The 20,971-nt window shown below is 47.4% G+C and overlaps 1 protein-coding gene across 1 annotated transcript in view; it reads right to left on the reverse strand.

Annotated features, from left to right (window-relative positions):
• GNG2 (G protein subunit gamma 2) overlaps nt 1-18,129 on the reverse strand; it is a 65,384-nt gene extending 47,255 nt beyond the window's left edge. The window contains exon 1 of the mRNA XM_028724811.2: nt 17,798-18,129. The gene's annotated coding sequence lies outside the window, so the exon portion shown is untranslated. The remainder of the gene's footprint in view (nt 1-17,797) is intronic.
• Nucleotides 18,130-20,971: the final 2,842 nt, after the last annotated feature.

Below are 20,971 nucleotides of genomic sequence, written 5' to 3' on the forward strand. Positions count from 1 at the left end.
TCGCTTTATTGACCAAGGGAGCCGGCGTACAGCTTTATTGACCAAGGGAGCCGGCGTACAGCTTCCGGGTCATGTGGCCAGCATGACTAAGCCGCTTCTGGCAAACCGGAGCAGCGCACGGAAACGCCGTTTACCTTCCCGCCGGAGTGGTACCTATTTATCTACTTGCACTTTGACGTGCTTTTGAACTGCTAGGTTGGCAGGAGCTGGGACAGAGCAATGGAAGCTCAACCCGTTGCGGGGATTCGAACCACTGACCTTCTGATCGGCAAGTCCTAGGCTCTGTGGTTTAACCCACAGCGCCACCCGCGTCCCTTAGGGTTGCATGGTAGGAGTTTATAAAATCATGCATGGTCTTGGCCGCTGCTCCCAGTCACCAGTCTAGCTGCCGCATTCTGGATTAGTTGCAGTTTCCAGGTCACCTTCAAAGGTAGCCCCACGTAGAGCGCATTGCAGTAGTCCAAGCGGGAGATAACCAGAGCATGCACCACTCTGGCGAGACAGTCTGCGGGCAGGTAGGGTCTCAGCCTGCGCACCAGATGGAGCTGGTAGACAGCCGCCCTGGACACAGAATTGGCCTGCGCCTCCATGGACAGCTGTGAGTCCAAAATGACCCCCAGGCTGCGCACCTGGTCCTTCAGGGGCACAGTTGCCCCGTTCAGGACCAGGGAGTCCCCCACACCTGCCTGCCCCAGGAAAGGCTGATATAAGTTGCCAACAACACAGCTCTGTGCAGCCTTCCCAGGTCTTTGCCATCCCGTATTTTCTGTCTCTTGATTGATTGACGATGCCGATTTAAATATGCTGCTCGCTGTTTTCAGGGGCCCTTTGGGGCTGAAAAGCTGAATAGCAACGCTAATTATTCTTTTCGGTGGCAGCCGGGAGTTAGTTGCCAAGCGCGAAGTTCTGTTCGGGTGCAACCAGCTAGCCACAAACGCTGCGTTCCTGGCAGACGTTAAGCCTCCACATGGAATTGCAAAGGCGGCGGGGGGGGGGGGAGAGAGAAAGCCCATATTGCATCTGTGTCAATCAGCCCCGGGTGATGTTTGGGGAAAAGTTCGAAGACCATCTTGCACGGCAGAGCCAAATTGCCATAGCAACAGCACGAGGCGAGTGGGTGGACGTCTTGTGGGTGTTTTTTTTAAATGACTCATTTTTTATTTTATTTTTTTTGTTTTGTTTCTTGAAGGAGTGATGGCTCCCAACGCCATCTTTCAAATTTTTATTTCAAATAAAAGGCTGAATTGCTTAAAAATAGAAACCCAAAGATGCCAAACTGATTCCCTGCGAACACTGAAAAATAATCTCTTGGCTTCTCTTTAAACATCTCCGCTATGAATGTGTTGCGTGGCTGGTTGGGCAGATGCGGCGGCATCCCGGGATAAAACTGCCTATCTGAGCTCTGTAATCCAATTAATAGAAGCCTTTGCAAATAGTTTAGAAGCGAGACATCATCTCCCATTATAAACAGCTGTGATCGCGTTAAGCTGCGCTTTCCCCCTCCCTCCCCACGTTCTGGGCGTGTGCATTCTCATAAACAAGCACAGGAAATAATACCGACTGCACCATGAATTAACTGACTCACCCACAAGTTAGCGGGAGGATATAGGGCAGGGCCCGAGTGTCGTTCATCAAGACAACACGCTGCATTCTGCAAGCCTGAGAGTTTCGCAAACCAAGAGCCCTGCCCGCCTGCTCTGACCCAAAGAACAAAGGAGTCGGATACCCTCCAACATTCCTCAGATGAAAAAAGGGAGATTTCTCATTCCTCCCCCCCAAACTGACCCTCTTAGACACCCCCATTTTTTGTGCCCCTCCCAGTACTTCCTATCAGAAGCAGGGCAAATGCCATGATACCACCATGATACCAGCAGGGCACAACACACAAGCCCTCCACCGTCCTGAAAAGAACCCTCAATTGTTATTTTATTTAATTTTCTTCCTTGGTAGATTTACAGAAAGAAAAACAAACACCAATATATGTACAGTCAAACCTCATGCTGCGTTCGCTTCAGATTGCTTTTTTTGGGTTTCGGCAGTCGCGCATGCGCAGAAGCGCTAAATCGTGCTTTGCGCATGCGCAGAAGTGCCGGATCGCGACTCGTGCATGCGCAGATGCGGGTTGTGAATGCTGTGGGTTGCGAACGTGCCTTCCACATGGATCACGTTTGCAACCCGAACATCCACTGTATTTTAGAATGGGGCATGATTAGATGCAGACACACACAGTTTTTATTTTTCAAAGAAAGAAGACTCCCTGTGCTCTGCTCCCCCTTTCTTCCCACCCAAGGCAGTCCTGCCCTCTGCCTGCACCTTAGGGCTGGCGTGTCATGCGAGGCTGGGCCTCCGCAGCCTCTCCTCCTCCCTGCCCGCTCTCCAGCAGCCGCTATGAGATGCCCAAGGGAAGAGTCCGGCAGCAGCCGCCATGGAGAGGCCATGGATATTCTCTCATCGCTGCTGCTGCTCGGGAGAAGAGCTGGCTCATCCTCCTCCTTAAGCTCGGCAGGGGAAAGAGGGGCATTCCGAGATAATAATAATAATAATAATAATAATAATAATAAATTATTTATACCCCGCCTATCTGGCTGGGCTTCCCCAGCTACTCTGGGCAGCTTCCAACTGAATATTAAAAACAATACAGCGTCAGACATTAAAAACTTCCCTAAACAGGGCCACCTTCAGTTGTCTGAAGTAAAATAGTTGTTTATTGTTTTGACATCTGGTGGGAGGGCATTCCACAGGGCAGGAGCCACCACCGAGAAGGCCCTATGCCTGGTTCCCTGTAACCTCACTCCTCGCAGGGAGGGAACTGCCAGAAGGCCCTCGCCGCTGGACCTCAGTGTCCGGGCAGAACGATGGGGGTGGAGACGCTCCTTCAGGTCTACTGGACCAAGGCCGTTTAGGGCTTTCAAGGTCAGCACCAACACTTTGAATTGTGCTCAGAAACGGACTGGATGCCAATGAAGATCTTTCAGGAGTGTTATGTGGTCTCGGCAGCCACTCCCAGTCACCAGTCTGGCTGCCGCATTCTGGATTAATTGCAGTTTCCGGGATCAAATCAGAAGCTGGGGTGGCTTAAGTAATTCCGGGGCTGTCCCTGGAGGATAAGCAGTGTCACGGCACCAGGAAACTGCCATATACAGAAGCAGAACATCTGTAGTTCAGCATTGCCTACACAGACTGGCAGCAACTGTCTAGGACTTCAGACAGGTCTCCCTTCCCTTCCTGTAGATGCCTGCGGGGAGTGAGCCTTCTCCCCCAAGCCATTGCACCCTTCCTTGTCTCCACCAGCCAAAGGGAGTGGGCTGCTATCTACAATACTGCCTTATTTATTTTATTATACAGTACATTGGTTATTGCTTTCACTTTATGGATCAATTGTCTTGTTAGATAGTAAAATTCATGTTAAATTGCTGTTTTAGGGGTTGTTTTTAAAAGTCTGGAACTGATTAATCCGTTTTGCATTCCTCTCTATGGGAAAGTGTGCCTTGGTTTTGGAACGCTTTGTTTTGGAACGGACTTCCGGAACGGACTAAGTTTGAGAACTAAGGTACCACTGTATCCCATAAGTCAGCGAGTATCTTAGGGACTAGAAACCGGCATATTCGGTTAGAACTAAAGCTGGACATTTCGGCAAGTTCAATATTATGCCCAACTTTCTGTGACGCACACCGTACGGTTCTGAAACTCATACAGCGGTGGATATATTGTAAGCGCTCTCGGACACTGGGGAAACACTGAAATCAAATTAGAGCAAGCGTGCAGAAAATTATTAATCCAGAGAGCTCAGCTTCTCCTGACAGGGAGAGGCCGCCGGGGCAATGTCTCATGGAAGTCTCCACCTGGGCTCTCGGGAGACCAGGCCGCGTTCTGCGTCTAGCAAGGCAGACGCAACACAATTATCAACAATTGCTGGAGCCCTCGGAGATTTCGCATGGAGAGGCTGTGTTGCCAGAGGGAATCCTCCTGAGGGAAGGTGCAACGCTTTTGTTGAGTCTGCAATGACTAAAAAAATAAAATAAAGAATGCTACCCATGAAGACCTTTTGCCACATTCTCCACCCCCCTTCTCCCTTGTTTCCTGTTAAGCGGAAAAATCTGGTTTCAGATGGACAGAATAAGAGAATCATAGAATTGCAGAGTTGCAAGGGACCCCTGAAGGTCATTTAGTCCAACCCCCTGCCCTGACCATTGGTCCTGCTGGCTGGGGCTGACAGGAGTTGTAGTCTGACAGCGTCTGGAGGGTGCCAGGTTGGCTACTCCTGTTCAAACCCCTTTGCCCCGTTCTTTATTCCTGGAAATCACATGCTGATTTAGAACTTCAGCGTCACCTGATAGATTAGCAGGTCCCTGATGAGCTGTTTTTCTGCATGCAGGGAATGGTCAAAAGCGTCTGCTCCCTGCAATGCCGGCCATCTCGAGGCAAATCTAAAAAAATGTAGTATAAACACCGACAACTGGGAAACACTGGCCTGCGAGCGCTCCAGTTGGAGAACAGCCTTGACCAAAGGTGTCATGGGCTTTGAAGACACTCGAACTCAGGACGCAAGGGAGAAATGTGCTAAGAGGAAGGCACGCTTGTCAAATCCACACCGTGATCAACTCCTGCCAGGAAACCGATGTCCCCACTGTGGAAGGATATGTGGATCCAGAATTGGCCTCCACAGTCACTTACGGATTCATTGTTAAAACCGTGTACAGTGGTACCTTAGGTTAAGTACTTAATTCGTTCCGCAGGTCCGTTCTTAACCTGAAACTGTTCTTAACCTGAAGCACCACTTTAGCTAATGGGGCCTCCTGCTGCCGCCAGAGCACGATTTCTGTTCTCATCCTGAAGCAAAGTTCTTAACCAGAAGCACTATTTCTGGGTTAGCGGAGTCTGTAACTTGAAGCGTGTGTAACCCGAGGTACCACTGTATATGGAAGACAATCTTACTCAGCTACAGGTGATTGCCAAAGAAGGAGGAGGAGGAGGAGGAGGAGGAGGAGGAGGAGGAGAAGCCCTGTCCCAACAGGAATGGAATCTGTGCGTGCGACCTGTGCAGAAGGGTGTCATTCTGCACAGCAACAAAAGAAGAGTTGGGCTGGATTAGACCCAAGGCCCCTCAGATCCAGTATCCTGTTCTCAGATGGCTTGTGGTTCCTTCCAGAAAAGGTTTTCAAAGGTGTAACACCTCTGGAGATGCAGAGGGTCTTCTATTGAGGTAGAACAACGTGGCCTTATGACTTTGTCTCCTTCGATAATTTAACTCCCTGCTATGCGTGAAGACCAGTAGTGATGTCTGGAAGTGAGAGCTGGACCATAAAGAAGGCTAATCGCCGAAGAATTGATGCTTTTGAATTATGGTGCTGGAGGAGACTCTGGAGAGTCCCATGGACTGCAAGAAGATCAGACCGATCCATTCTGAAGGAAATCAGCCCTGAGTGCTCACTGGAAGGACAGATCCTGAAGCTGAGGCTCCAATACTTTGGCCACCTCATGAGAAGAGAAGACTCCCTGGGAAAGACCCTGATGTTGGGAAAGATGGAGGTCACCAGGAGAAGGGGACGACAGAGGACGAGATGGTTGGACAGTGTTCTCGAAGCTCCCAGCATGAGTTTGACCAAACTGCGGGAGGCAGTGGAAGACAGGAGTGCCTGGCGTGCTCTGGTCCAGGGGGTCACGAAGAGTCGGACACGACTAAACGACTAAACAACAACAACAACAACAACATGCGTGAAGTTGTACAGGCAACACCAGTTTCGCATGCATTCAAAGAATGCCCAGCTGTGCATGCGCGGGCCTCTTTCGGACTCGGAAGGGGACATGGCAGGGCATAATGGGGTGGACAGACTTATGTGCTTTCCACCGATATGTACAATGACCCAGGATGTAACTCTTGCACAAAACGGGGGTTGCCTGTACTTCCTTTTGTCTGTCTTGCATCTTCCAACATTCAGCTTCACTTGATGTCTACAAGTCCTAGGACTCAGCTCTACAGCTGCAAATATAACGTTTTAAGGGCATTATACAAAGGTGACACTAGATGGCGATGGTGAGCTAATGGCAAATGCAATATATTTTTTAAAACTTTTTTTTCAGAGTGTTTTTTTAATATATGTCTAGATTCAGCCCTAGTGTTTTGAGAAAGGGAGGAAAAACCTTTCCTCCATCCATTTCCTCTGTGCCATGCCTAATTCCATAAATTTCTACTTGCCTGTTCTCCAAACTAAAAAACCCCAAATGCTGCAAGCTTTCCTCATAGAAGAGTCTCGCCGTCCCTTTGAACATTTGAGCCGTCATTTTCTGAACCTTTTCCAACTCTACCCTTTTTGAGGTGAGTTATTCCAAATGCTGCTGCACCACAGATTTGTAGAACGGTGTTGTTATAGCAACGGTTTCATTTCTAATCCCTTTCCCAATGCAACAGGTCTTAACCTTACAGAAGCAATGATGGTTTTGCTTCAACAAGACTTCTTCTTCTATATACGTGGGAATCTATCTTTAATTGTGCTTTTCACGGGTTTTCTGGCAACAGACATTAAGCTCACCAACCTGTGAGCTCTTGAATCCCTTTTAAATACAGTATTCCTCACTCTATAAGATGCACCAGACCATAAGACGCACCTAGTTTTTGGAGAAGGAAAACAAGAAAAAAAATATTCTGAATCCTAGAAGCCAGAACAGCAAGAGGGATCCGCTGCACAGCAAAAGCAGCAATCCCTCTTGCTGTTCTGGCTTCTGGGATAGCTGCGCAGCCTGCATTCGCTCCATAAGACGCACACACATTTCCCCTTACTTTTTAGGAGGGGAAAAGTGAGTCTTATAGAGCAAAAAATAAGGTAACTGCTGCTAAATGGAAGTGCATTTTAGGGAAGCTGTTATATGGTAGCTGAAATTAGGGAATACCGTATTTTTTGCTCTATAAGACTCACTTTTTCCCTCCTAAAAAGTAAGGGGAAATGTGTGTGCGTTTTATGGAGCGAATGCAGGCTGCGCAGCTATGACTGAAGCCGGAACAGCAAGAAGGATTGCTGCTTTCACTGCGCAGCGATCCCTCTTGCTGTTCTGGCTTCTGAGATTCAGAATTATTTTTTTTCTTGTTTTCCTCCTCCAAAAACTAGGTGCGTCTTGCGGTCTGGTGCGTCTTATAGAGCGAAAAATACGGTAGTTGCTTTTTTTTGGAAGCAATTTCACTTCTGAGTTCTTTATGACCTCTCGGATCGATACCAACCGAACCTGATCGTTTGTTTTTCATTTGTCAATAAAGCTCAGAACTTTGCCTGATATCATGACCACAATTGCTCAGACTTGCTTCCTGCGAAAGTTTGCTCAGATACAGGAATCTGCCCTGCATCTTCCATTGTGTAGACAGATGGAAATAATTAATTCAATTATAACTGAATAGCCCTCCAGACCTCTGGAGAGATTTAACTACTTTCGTCTTTTCTTTTCAACTTCCTCTTTCCCACTCCCTCCATTTCTGGGAAGTTTCTCTTCCTGACGTCAAATGTGACTCTGCTGCTCTTTCTTAGCAGCTGTCTATTTGCAGATACAGAGCACGAGACTCTTAATCACAGGGTTGTGGGTTCGAGTTCCACACGGGCTGGACTAGATGACCCTTGTGGTCCCTTCCAATTCTATGCTTCTATATATTGAATCGATAGGATTATAGTCACTGTTCCTGCTCGGGTCAGTAACATTTACATCTCACACCAGGTCCTGGGCATCACTTAAGATGGAATCCAGGGTCAGCTCCCCTCTGGCCAGTTCCATGATCTACTACTCTAGCGTAGAGTTATTTAGCTAGAAAGTTGAACGGGTGAAATGAAGGACTTATCCAAACTTAACTTTTGCACCGTTCTTTCCAGGCAAAGGTAAACGGAAGAAGGTTGTGAATAAGTCTTAAAATTAGCTGCACTTGCATAACTTGCAACATTTCTCTGATGAAAATAGGGATGTTAAAATAATAATAATAATAATAATAATAATAATAATAATAATTTGTTTATACCCCACCCATCTGACTGGGTTGCCCCAGCCACTCTGGGCAGCTTCCAAAATAGAGAAAAACATAATAAACCATTAAACATTTAAAAAACTTCCCTGTTCAGGGCTGCCTTCAGATGTCTGCTAAAGGCTGTATCTTTTTATCTTGGGGGTCACATAACTCCACACCCTCCAACATTTATCCGATGAAAATAGGGATGTCCTAAGGCAGGGGTCAGCAAACTTTTTCAGCAGGGGGCCGGTCCACTGTCCCTCAGACCTTGTGGGGGGCCGGACTATATTTTGGAGGGGGGGAAATGAATGCATTCCTGTGCCCCACAAATAACCCAGAGATGCATTTTAAATAAAAGGACACATTCCACTCATGTAAAAACACAAAACACGCTGATTCCCGGACCGTCCGCGGGTCGGATTGAGAAGACGATTGGGCTGGATTCGGCCCCCAGGCCTTAGTTTGCCTACGCATGCCCTAAGGATAAATGGGATCAAATCAGAAACTGGGATGGCGTCTGTAAATCTGGGACTGTCCCTGGAAAAGTAGGGACACTAGGAAGGGCCTGTAAAGGTAAAGGTAAAGGGACCCCTGACCGTTAGGTCCAGTCGTGGCCGACTCTGGGGTTGCGGCACTCATCTCACTTTATTGGCCAAGGGAGCCGGCGTACAGCTTCCGGGTCATATGGCCAGCAGGACTAAGCCGCTTCTGGCAAACCAGAGCAGCGCACGGAAACACCATTTACCTTCCCGCCGGAGCAGTACCTATTTATCTACTTGCACTTTGACGTGCTTTCAAACTGCTAGGTTGGGCAGGAGCAGGGACTGAGCAACGGGAGCTCACCCCGTCGCGGGGATTCGAACCACCGACCTTCTGATCAGCAAGTCCTAGGCTCTGTGGTTTAACCCACAGCGCCACCCACGGGAAGGGCCCGTACTTGTGATTTTAAAAAATCACATGTGATTCTCTAAGAGTGATCTGCAACACACTATCGGGTGGTTCACATAACTACAACAAATTGAAAAAGAGCCTCCTGGATCAGACCAACGCCCCACCGAGTCCCACAAAATTCGTTTATGTTTTTGCTTTCTTAGATCCAAGAAAACATACTTTGAATAGCATCCGTTTGCCAACTCCCTGTCCCTCTGAAGAGAGATACCACTTGCAGAAACAGAAATGAAATTCCCCCCCCTCCTTAAATGACGCTGATTTCACAAGGAACAATGGAGCAGAGATCCAGCAGCCCCAGCCCTGGCATGGAGGAACTTGGTGATACAGAAAACTGTGTGCTGTTAGAAAGATCCCATTATAACCAGCCTCGGGGGCGAAAATAGTGCCAGCACTCAGTGACACACACTCTTTTGGAACAGAGATGGGGGGGGGGAGATATAAGATTGAAAATCCATATATTATATTCTGCTATGTGACTTGGTTGCTCAGTTCAGTCTTTTTGCATGGTCTCTTATATATTGTTTTATGGGTTGTCACTTCGCTGTTATTTTTATCGATTACAGTCTGGTAGTTCTTTAGTTATCTCAACTAGGGCCAGGGCCTTTTCAGCACTGGCCCCGACTTGGTGGAACGCTCTGTCGCAAGAGACCAGGGCCCTGTGACATCTTTCCATAGGGCCTGCAAGATGGAGCTGTTCTGCCTGGCCCTTGGTTTGGACTCAGTCTGACCCTTATGTTTCCCTCCCCTTATGGGCTACTACTAAAATGAGGCTGCATTTTAAATTGTATTTTAACCCGTATTTTAATTAACTGTTTTTTCCCTTTTCTTTTACGTTTTATTGTAATTTTATTGGTGTTAGCCGCCCTGAGCCCAGTTCTGGCCGGGGAGGGTGGGGTATAAATAAAATCTTCTCTCCCTCCCCTCCTTCTCCTCCTCCTCCTCTTCTTCTTCTAAAATAATGCTTTTTAGAGTGTTGAGTTGAGTTCATGGCACCAAAAAAAGTTCAAGAACCGTGGACCTAGTGGAAGACTGGAAAGACGGCAGTTGCACGATTTGCAGGCTGTTTTCGGGGCAGACACTGACGTGGACATCTGAAAACTGGGCATTTTCATGCCGCAATGTGTCTTCTGAGCACCTGCGGATAATTTCCTTCCCTGCTAATTGCTGCCCTGAGTTCCGATCTCGCTCATCTAACCCTGTTGAGCTACGACAGCCGGGTGCTCTCTGCATTTTCCGGAAACAATGGAAGACCTTTTTTTGGCTTTGACAAGCTTTTCCAGGATGAAAAGGTCTCCGACTTAAGGTGTTCATTTTGCACGGCTTTAAACCTATAGTTTAGTTGTTGCTTTCTTCTGTTTTCAAAACTATTTTTAGAGGAGTTTTAGATTGCGGGTTCGTCAGTCGCCTTGGGACATGCAAAGAAGGTGATTGGTTCATAAGTCATGGTGGTGATATTTTCTAGAGATATCAGGTGGTATGCAATGCTAGTCCTACTCAGAGTAGACCCACTAAAGTCAATGACTGTGTTCTGCTTCCACAGTTGGAGGCAGCAATACTACTAAATCCCAGTTGCGGAAAACCACTGGAAGGGAGAGTTGCTCTTGTGTTCGAATCCTGCTTCCTAATTTCCCACTGGTTGGCCACAGTGAGAACAGGATGCTGGACTAGATGGGACACTGGCCTGATCCTGCTGGCTCCTCTTATATTCTTAACGCACAGGACTAGCATTTGTTTAGTTGTTTAGTCGTGTCCGACTCTTCGTGACCCCCTGGACCAGAGCACACCAGGCACTCCTGTCTTCCACTGCCTCCCGCAGTTTGGTCAAACTCAGGCTGGTAGCTTCGAGAACACTGTCCCACCATCTCGTCCTCTGTCGTCTCCTTCTCCTTGTGCCCTCCATCTTTCCCAGCATCAGGGTCTTCTCCAGGGAGTCTTCTCTTCTCATGAGGTGGCCAAAGTATTGGAGCCTCAGCTTCAGGATCTGTCCTACCAGTGAGCACTCAGGGCTGATTTCCTTCAGAATGGATAGGTCTGATCTTCTTGCAGTCCATGGGACTCTCCAGAGTCTCCTCCAGCACCAGAATTCAAAATCATCAGTTCTTTGGCAATCAGCCTTCTTGATGGTCCAGCTCTCACTTCCATACATCACTACTGGTAAAACCATAGCTTTAACTATACGGACCTTTGTTGGCAAGGTGATGTCTCTGCTTTTTAAGATGCTGTCTAGGTTTGTCATTGCTTTTCTCCCAAGAATCAGGCGTCTTTTAATTTTGTGACTGCTGTCACCATCTGCAGTGATCATGGAGCCCAAGAAAGTAAAATCTCTCACTGCCTCCATTTCTTCCCCTTCTGTTTGCCAGGAGGTGATGGGACCAGTGGCCATGATCTTAGTTTTTTTGATGTTGAGCTTCAGACCATATTTTGCGCTCTCCTCTTTCACCCTCATTAAAAGGTTCTTTAATTCCTCCTCACTTTCTGCCATCAAGGTTGTGTCATCTGCTCAGAACATGGCTGGATGCAATGAAGTCACCTCATTAGCAAAAAGGATGTTCTGCATAGACCACAGGACTTCCTCTTCCTTCTCTTGCGTGTTTGCTTTATCCCTCCTGATTTTGCTCCAAAGGGTTGGGGGAACCCCAGGACACATTTTGGGGGAGGCACAGGGGGAGAGGAAGTCCCCACTGTGCTAGCAGAAGAAGAGAAACAATGGGCACAACCCTTTATTACCCAGGGGCAACAGTGCCTCGTTTCTGGGGTGTGTTTCTACCACTTCCGATGTAAACCGACTTTCTCTTTTAATATCAGGGGCTTAATCCTGACTTCCCCATCTCAGCCTCCTCCAAGACGTCAAGCGCGTGACCGGGTCTGCAATTGCCCTCTGCTTTGTGGCTTCCCTGCAGGAGCCACAGCTGTCTTTGTGGGACATTCTCCATTCTGCGCACGTCAAGAATCTCCTCCAAGGTGTGGCCTTTTGAGCAGCGTCTGAAGGAAATCCCTTCGCTCGCCTGTCAATCTCTGAACAGGCTGGCTTCACCCAAGCTCTCAGGGCTGCAGCTGAATGGGGCACACAGATGTACACAACCGTTTCAGCAGGGCAAGACCACACCAGAGCCTCAGCCAGGGCTGAGGAACCTCCAGATGTTGGTGGACCTCAACTCTCATCATCTCCCTTGCAGCCAAGAAGGCCAATGGCAACAGACCCTTTCAGAGTCCCTATTTTCCAGGGAGAGTCCCAGATTTACAGAAGCCGTCCCGGTTTCTGATTTGATCCCAGAATGTCCCGCTTTTCCTTAGGATGTGTCTATTTTCACAGTAGAAATATCGGAGGGTGTGGAGTTATGCAACCCCTGAGCCAAGGAGATCAGTAACCTTCAGAAGAAATCTCAAGGCAGACCTATAGAGGGAAGTTTTGTAACGTTTACAGCTTTATTATGTTTTTATATATCTTAAAAAGCAGAGACATCACCTTGCCAACAAAGGTCCGTATAGTTAAAGCTATAGTTTTCTCAGTAGTGATGTATGGAAGTGAGAGCTGGACCATCAAGAAGGCTGATCGCCAAAGAATAGATGCTTTTGAATTCTGGTGCTGGAGGAGACTCTTGAGAGTCCCATGGACTGCAAGAAGATCCAACCTATCCATTCTGAAAGAAATCAGCCCTGAGTGCTCACAGGACAGATCCTGAAGCTGAGGCTCCAAGACTTTGGCCACCTCATGAGAAGAGAAGACTCCCTTGACAAGACCCTGATGTTGGGAAAGATGGAGGGCACAAGGAGAAGGGGACGACAGAGGACGAGATGGTGGGACAGTGTTCTCGAAGCTACCAGCATGAGTTTGACCAAACTGCGGGAGGCAGTGGAAGACAGGAGTGCCTGGCGTGCTCTGGTCCATGGGGACCACGAAGAGTCGGATACGGCTAAATGACTAAATAGCAACAACAATATGTTGGAAGGGACGCGGGTGGCGCTGTGGGTGCGATGCTCCTGGGTTTCAGGCAGGGGGGTCGTTCCCATCCCTACCTAGAGGATTGAACCTCTTGCTGCTGAGCTGGATCACTTCCCCCCAAATATCCGTACTGAGTCAGACCGCTGGACCACCCCATGAAGGCTATAAGGCCCACACAGCGCTTTGCAAATTAGGAGAGCTATGGAAATGATACGCAGCAACAGTGTTGAATCAGGGGCTACAGGCAGGAGCCAGTTCCCATTTCAGCTTCTAACATCGTGATTCACACAAAAAGCTGCCTTACATTAGGTCAGACGAGCCCACTATTGCCCACTCGGACTGCCAGCAGCAGGTCTCCAGGGCCTCAGGCAGAGGAGCAGACATTTCCTGCCCTCAGATGCTTTTAACGGGAGACGCAAGTGACTGACCCCCGGGACCTTCTGCCCGCAAAACAGGTTCTGTATAGGACTTCCACAAGACGCATATCAGTAGATTAGCAAGCTACTACTTAGAAAATCTGTTCCAGCATCTGCCCAGGGGGAGATCAGACCAGAAGCCCTGGAAGCTAAGTGCCAAGGCTCTCTCCCATCGCTCTCCAACCAGGTGCCCTCCAAATGTTGTTGGGACTACAACACCCATCATTCCTGACCACTGGCTAAGCTGGATGTGGATGATGGGAGTTGTAGTCAACCCAAGGCCCTCTACTCCAGATGTCCGCAAGGCCACCAGTTGGAGACCTCAAGTTGGGGTTCTACCACAACAACCCAGAATCCTCCTGGTCCCAGAAATCAGGTGATCTCAGTGAACCAATACAGTGCTGTTGTGCTCTATAAAAGTTCCCACATAGGCCCACTCAGTTTGGGAAATTTGTTTTTTTTTTAATAGATCTTCCCACTTCCATGGATTGATAGCTAACCCTCTTTTGGTATTAGAATAAAATTGGCTCAGTTGGTTAGAGCCTGATAAATGCAAAGGTTGCAGGTTCGATCCCCGTAAGGGGCAGCTGCATATTTCAGGATACTGCCCTATATCACTGGCCCATCTTAACCAGCATTGCCTACACGGGCTGGCAGCAGTTTCCCTTGGTTTTTTCTCCCAGCCCAACCTGGAGAAGTCGGGGATTGAACTCGGGACCTCCCGCCTGCAAGGCGGGTGCTCTGTCACAGACCTACAGCTTTTCAAATCCTTGTCATCACCCCATCTTGTGGGCACATGTTCCTTTCGGCCTTTGGGGGCCCATCAATTGGGCCATCCCAACATGAATTACTATGAGCAGCAGGGACATGGGTGGCACTGTGGTCTACCACTGAGCCTCTTGGGCTTGCCGATCGGAAGGTCGGCAGTTCGAATCCCTGCGATGGAGTGAGCTCCCGTCACTCTGTCCCAGCTCCTGCCAACCTAGCAGTTCCAAAACACACCAGTGAAAGTAGATAAGTAGGTACCGCTGCGGCGGGAAGCTACTGGCCACATGGCCCAGAATAATAATAATAATAATAATAATAATAATAATAATAATAATAATTTATTATTTATACCCCACCAATCTGACTGGGTTTCCCCAGCCACTCTGGGCGGCTTCCAACAGAACACTAAAATACAATAACCTATTAAACATTAAAAGCTTCCCTAAACAGGGTAGCCTTCAAATGTCTTCTAAAAGTTTGGTAGTTATTTTTCTCTATGACATCTGGTGGGAGGGCGTTCCACAGGGCAGGTTCCACTACCGAGAAGGCCCTCTGCCTGGTTCCCTGTAACTTGGCTTCTCGCAGCGAGGGAACTGCCAGAAGGCCATCGGAGCTGGACCTCAGTGTCCGGGCAGAACGATGGAGGTGGAGATGCTCCTTCAGGTATACTGTCTGTGGACAAACGCCGGCTCCCTCGGCCTGAAAGCGAGATGAGCGCCGCAACCCCATAGTCTCCTTTGACTGGACTTAACCGTCCAGGGGTCCTTTACCTTTTTTTTACTATGAGACGCAACCAGCAGAGATGTGTGGAGAGTTGTTACTTTCTCCAGAGCAGTTACCGTATTTTTCGATCTATAAGACGCACCAGACCTCAAGATGCACCTAGTTTTTGGAGGAGGAAAACAAGAAAAAAAAATTCTGAATCTCAGAAGCCAGAACAGCAAGAGGGATCGCTGCGCAGTGAAAGCAGCAATCCCTCTTGCTGTTCTGGCTTCTGTGATAGCTGCGCAGCCTGCATTCGCTCCACAAGACGCACACACATTTCCCCTTACTTTTTAGGAGGGAAAAAGTGAGTCTTATAGAGCAAAAAATACGGTATATTTTACAAATGCTTATCAAGCCTTCCTTAGCTGTCCGCTCCCCCCCCCAACCAAAAAAACCCCTCTACCACTGTCTCCATTATGGAGGCTTTCGGAGCACGCCACGCCCACCGAGGTGATGCCAAGCATCTCTGGAAAGCAGAAAGGGGAGGAAAGACAGAGAAGGCAAGTGGCTTTCTACCTCATCTTTAAGCCAATTGCATTTCAGTTCCAAGCAAGGCCATATGGCACAAAAGAGGATTTGAATCAGAGGATTCCATAAAATCCGGTTAATATGGAAGGAATGGCCGAATGGGTGTGGTATAGGACCCCCGTTGCAGAGTCAGAAATCAAGAGGCAGATGTTGGCATTTTGAGATCCACGCAGACACCTGGCAGTGCCAAACCACCCCACGGAGAGCATGCACCCTGAAATAACAGGCTGGTCTTTTTGCCCAGGGAACAGCTGATGAGTTCCTTTTGGATGGTGGCTGGACTGAAGGAGAGGTGATCAAAGGGACCAGCAAGTTTGAGAACCTGGCCAGGCAATCCTTGCAGAGAAGCAAAGGCTTCCCAGGCTCTTTTTAAATAAAGCAAAGACCGCCCCCCCCAAGGCCCTAATAAAACTCTCCTTCTAAGAGACAACAGGTATCTTTGTCTTGGGATGAACTTGTGAGCGGAGAGGCTAAGGACCATTGCGCTTTATGGGTTGTAATAGTCGATTAGCGCAAAATTAACGGGGGGCGGCAAACGAGGCGGAGGGAGTGTCATTTTTTAATTGCCTCATAAACGCGGGGGTTGAGTCCCCACCCGAGTTTCTTCCCTCCCACTCCCATCTCTGCCGCCGATCTCGAGAGTCACAATATCTGCCTCCCCTCTTCCCGCCCTGCCTCACCTCTGCAAAGCTGAGTTCTCGGCATTGAAAACAAAAGATGCTTATTTTGCTAGAGCTCACTTCTCTTTTCCCTGCAGTCGCTTCTTCCTTCTTAGATCTCTGCCCCTTACGAAACCAGAATTCAAAGCGTTTCCCCATCTCAGAGACCTGGGTTCAACCATCTTCTACTCTACACCCACCTAAGAATTAATCTCTCCCCTTTAAGAAAAAGGAGTATAAAGGTGAAGTTTGGACTGTTCTGCCTTGTTCTGTAGGATGATGGGTGTGTGTGTGTGTGCATATATTTGTGGTGGAGCTGGTTGAAAAGCTGATCTCCAATTTTTGTTCTTTTTTTTTTAATGATTTTTAAAAAATGAAAGGCCAGCTGACACTCATCCAGGATTAGCAGGCCAGCCAAAGTCTTCTAAATTCAGTCTTTGTTTCCCAGAGGCTGGAGCCTGTGGCATGACCTGCTTTGTCAATGGCCACTCACCCTTTTGCAAGGCTTGGGCTCCTTCCACAATGTCAACATCCTGTAGAGTCCCCATCCCAGGTCATTTTATGAATGGGCTGGTGGGGTGGAGGTGAGGGGGGTAAAAGAGTAGGCTGGGCTGGTTTGCCCTGAGTCAGACTGCCCGTTCAGTCTGCCCACCCAGTTTTAATGCTTATCTGTCCACCCACCCACCCATCTTAAAAAATAAATAAACACCAGAGTCTTTCTCTCGGCAGTTTGGCAATCTTGAATTCGTGCACGCTGCCAGCAGAACACAGCTGCCCACCCTCGCCCACCCCTTTGCCATCAGAGCAGTAATACCACCTACCACTGCCTAAAAATAAAAATTTTAAAAATCTGCTAACACAAGAGAAATATTTCCAGGAGAAGGAGCCAACACGCAGATTTTCCTCTCCCCCCAACTTAAAAGAATTGAAAAAGACAGCTTCTCCAGCTGGAGAAGGAGGAAACAACTTTAAACAAAGCCGAGCAGAAGGATTTAATATATACACATATTGGGTGGGATCCCAATGCTTGCCATGAGTTTCAGTATCTGAATCAGACAGACAAGACTCTCCGGATCAACATCATCCCCGGCGTGAGACATGGGAGGGGAGTCCAGGCATGCCAGAAAATGCTACTTGCTCCGAACAAAGAGATTGCAAACAGATTCAGGTGGGAAGGGGTCCCTCGCCCACCCAGGAAGATCCCTCGCAGAAAGGAGGGGAGGGTGTTTTTTTAAATATATATATATTATAATTCACTTGCATTGCAAATTAGGCAGAGCGCTGGCGATGCAACCACTCCGGAGTGACGCCAAATTAAATGAAATGCAGTTTTTGCAAAGAGCCGTGAGGCGTAAAGTGCGAGTGTGTGTTTTGTTCGCTGGTTGAATGAAAAAACACCACCACCACCACACACATTCCCATCAATTTCTCTTGCACTGGCGGGGAGAGACGTGTTATTATACTCCCTCCCTCGACACATCCCCCGGTTTGCAAGATTCCTTCCCCAAACGGAGGATCATATTTGGCTTGCAAGAAATCCGGGCAGGATTTGTCAGCCCACCCCAGTTGACGTCCCTTGTGAAAACCCCGTTCGCGCCTGGAGGCGCCACAAACCCAAAGGTGGAAAATTAGAGAGATCGATAGATCGATCAGATGCATGCATAGGAAACGAGGCTGCCCGTTGACCATCGCGTTGGAGAAAAAGGAAGAAAACCTACAGCCCAGGAAGAAAAAGGATAGAGACCCCCCCCCAGCACGTTTAGTGGGCTTTCGCCCTCTCCTTTACCTGGTTGAAGATTTCACAAACCGGAGCGCACAGCGGAGTCCCTCTCCTCCCCTCCTGGATCCAGATGTGGTCAGAAGCAAAATGCCCCCTCCTTTCCTGAGTCCCAGAGCCGGGAGTAGCAGCAACAGCTGGATCGCTAGAGAGCTGAGCTGAGATGCGAGTCCCCACCCAGTCTGCTCGGTGTGTGTGTGTGTGGTTTGTGTGTGTGTGAAATCAGCTCCCCTTTGTACAGGAAACACGGCAACTGCCGCTTCCTCCTCGAGCTGCTGCGTGATGCTTCTCCCTTGCAGCCTCCTTCTCTGTTCTCTCCCGCCCCTGAAATCCTGGAGAGCTGCTGCCAGCCCGTGCAGACAGCACTGAGCCGGGCGGACCCCATGCACTGACTCACTCAGTAGAAGGCATCTCGCTGGGTTCCTTGCAAAGGGATGTTCCCTGAGATTGGAATCGTAGAGTTGGAAGGGTCCCCCCCCCAAGAGTGATCTAGTCCAACCCCCACCCCACCCCCAATCTTTTTGCCCAACGCAGGACTTGAATCCAGGACCCTGAGATTAAGGGCTCCTGCTCTACCGACTGAGCTATCTGCTAAGCTGGAGTAGACCAGGCAGTGGCTCCTCCGGCGCAATCCTCAGCATCGCAGGGTAGGACTGGGAGAGCTGCTGCCAGCCCGTGCGGACAGCACAGATTAGGTGGACCTGATGGTCTGGCTCAGCACAAGACAGTGTCTTATGTAAATAAAGAGGAAGTGGGGCTAAATATAGCTTGAATGCAGAAACTGCTGGGCGCAAGTGTTAGAAAACAAGAAATAATAATAATAATAATTTGTATTTATACCCCGCCCTCCCCAGCCAAGGCTGGGCTCAGGGCGGCTAGCAAGCAATAATAAAAACAAGTTGAATGAATACAACTTAAAAACAAGATTAAAATATGACATTAAAATATTGAAACATTAAAATATTAAAATGCAGCCTCATCACAGGAGGAGAAAGGAAAAAGAAAAAAGAATGAGGGGGAGGGAATCAAATTGGCTCCAAGCCAAAGGCCAGGAAAAACAACTCTGTCTTACAGGCCCTGTGGAAAGAAATCAGATCCCGCAGGGCCCTGGTCTCATGAGAAAGAGCGTTCCACCAGGCCGGGGCCAGTGTTGAAAAGGCCCTGGCTCTGGTTGAAGCTAATCTAACTTCCTTAGGGCCCGGGACCACTAGGGTGTTGTTATTTATGGACCTTGAGGCTCTCCGTGGGGCATACCAGGAGAGGCGGTCCCGTAGGTACAAGGGTCCTAGGCCGTGAAGGGCTTTAAAGGTCAAAATTTGAATTTATTTAAAGATAATTATGAAAAATGTTGGTCAGAAATTAAAAAAGATTTAGAGATTTGGTCAAGACTGAAACTTTCCTTGTTGGGTCGAATAGCAGCTATAAAGATGAATGTATTGCCGAAGATGTTATTCTTGTTTCAGACCCTACAGATCGTGGACAGAGTGGAATGTTTTGGAAAGTGGATATTTCTAAGTTTGTCTGGCAGGGCAAAAAGCCCCGAATAAAATTTAAAATACTAACTGATGCAAAAGAAAGAGGGGGGTTTGCCCTGCCAGATTTAAGGTTATACTACGAAGCTGCAGCTTTCTGCTGGATGAAAGATTGGCTACTGCTTGAGAACACTGATGTCCTAGATCTGGAAGGGTTTAATAATGCTTTTGGATGGCATGCATATTTGTGGTACGACAAGGTAAAGATTCATAAAATGTTCAAAAACCATATTGTCAGGAAAGCAATATTCATGGTCTGGATAAAATACAAAGACTTATTAGAAAATAAGACCCCGAGGTGGCTATCACCAGTGGAGGCCAAGGTTCGAAAAAGACCCAATATGGAGGCCGGCTGGCCGAAATATTGGGAAATAATAGAAAAAATTGGAGATAATTGGAGGCTGCAGAGCTTTGAAAAATTAAAAAATAAGGTGCAAGATTGGTTTCTCTATGCTCAAGTTCAAGAGGTTTTTAAGTTGGACAAAAAAATAGGATTCCAGGTGGAAAAATCGAAACTAGAGACAGAACTGTTAGAACCCAAGACTAAGGTACTTTCGAGAATGTATAACTTGCTGCTTAAATGGAACACTCAGGATGAGACAGTTAAATCAGCCATGATAAAATGGGCTCAGGATATTGGGTATAACATTATGTTTGAAGACTGGGAAAGGTTATGGACCACTGGAATGAAATTCACGGCATGTAATGCCCTGAAGGAGAATATTATGAAAATGATATATAGGTGGTACATGACCCCAGTCAAGCTTGCAAAAATATATCACCTGTCTGATAATAAATGTTGGAAATGTAAGGGGACTGAAGGGGCTTTTTTTCACCTCTGGTGGACTTGTCCAAAAGTGAAGGCCTTCTGGGAAATGATCTATAATGAGTTAAAAAAGGTGTTTAAGTACACCTTCCCTAAGAAACCAGAGGCCTTCCTCCTGGGCATTGTTGGCCAAAAGGTGTTAAAGAAGGACAGAACTTTTTTTATGTATGCAACTACAGCAGCAAGAATACTTATCGCAAAATACTGGAAGTTACAAGATCTTCCCACACTGGAAGAATGGCAGACGCAATTGATGGACTATATGGAACTGGCTGAAATGACTGGCAGAATCCGAGATTTGGGAGAAGAAATAATGGAAGAGGACTGGAAAAAATTTAAGGACTATTTACAAAAACATTATAAGTTGTATGAATGTTAAGAATTTACATGATTTGGAAATTTTAGCTTCAGCAACTAGATTCAGGGATCAGGAAATTAAGTTATAAGTAAGAAAAGGTTGAAATTTAAAGTTATATTATATTTATTCTAGGGTATAAGTAACTGATAAAAAGTACTTTAAAATTTGAAGTATAATAGTTGAAAGATACAAGTAAGGTATGAAACAAGGAAATAATTTGCTGATATGTTTATTGTAAGGAACGCAGGGTGAGGGAGATGTGGGGAAGTCCAGTTGGTAAGGTAAAAATGTTTTTGAAAGTTGGATTTTTTCACTTTTCTTTTTTTCTTTGCTTCTTTTTCTTTCTTTTATGTCTTATATGTTTCTGACTTTGTAATTGAAAATGTAATAAAAATATTTTATATATAAAAAAAAATAAAGGTCAAAAGCAGCACCTTGAACCTGACCCTGTACTCCACCGGGAGCCA

Source organism: Podarcis muralis, chromosome 1, assembly GCF_964188315.1.
Source record: "Podarcis muralis chromosome 1, rPodMur119.hap1.1, whole genome shotgun sequence".
Classification (NCBI taxonomy): domain Eukaryota; kingdom Metazoa; phylum Chordata; class Lepidosauria; order Squamata; family Lacertidae; genus Podarcis; species Podarcis muralis.